The sequence below is a fragment of the Cynara cardunculus genome, unplaced genomic scaffold (genome assembly GCF_001531365.2).
Source record: "Cynara cardunculus var. scolymus isolate 2C unplaced genomic scaffold, CcrdV1 Un_Scaffold_8557, whole genome shotgun sequence".
Taxonomy (NCBI): domain Eukaryota; kingdom Viridiplantae; phylum Streptophyta; class Magnoliopsida; order Asterales; family Asteraceae; genus Cynara; species Cynara cardunculus.
The window spans coordinates 9834-10441 of record NW_020204290.1 but is presented as its reverse complement, the minus strand read 5'-3'; the positions used below and the strand labels follow the sequence as shown (position 1 = coordinate 10441).

General features: G+C 35.5%; 1 non-coding gene across 1 annotated transcript; it reads right to left on the bottom strand.

Moving 5' to 3' along the window:
• Positions 1 to 200: 200 nt before the first annotated feature.
• Positions 201 to 307, bottom strand: LOC112505126. The gene has a single exon (XR_003068331.1). It is a non-coding gene; the product is annotated as a small nucleolar RNA R71 (small nucleolar RNA).
• Between the last annotated feature and the right edge of the window lie 301 nt (positions 308 to 608).

Genomic DNA, 608 nt, shown 5'->3' with positions numbered 1-608 from the left:
CGATCTTTCATGGAAATTACAGATTCTTTTTTCAACCCTAATGTTTCAGATGATGCTCTAAAACTAAAACTTTTTCCATGTTCATTAAGGGATCATGCCAGAGCATAATATAACTCTTTTCAACCAGACTCTGTGATAACATGGAACCAAATGGCAAAAAAAAAATTGAAAAAAAATATTTTCCACCCAAGAGGAATGCCAAGTCTAGAAATGAAATATGTATTTCTAGACAACTGGATGATGAAGTAGTTTCTAATGTTTGGGATAGGTATAAGGAGCTGCTGAGAAAATGCCCTCACCATGGCATTCTGTACTATATAAAGCTAGAGATGTTTTACAATGGTTTAAACATTGTTGCTAGACAAATGCTTGATGCTACTACAGGCGGAGCTTTTACAAGTTGTACCTACAATGAAGGAATTAACATACTTGAGAAACTTTCTAACAATAATGGACAATGCCCTGATCCACTACACTACTTCGAAGAAAATAGTTGGGGTACATAAGGTAGATGTTGTTTCAGTATTAACGACTCAGATCAGTAAGCTGATTTCAAATATGACATCTAGCCCACATGTGCAGTCTGATGCTAACACCTTTACTCCTAA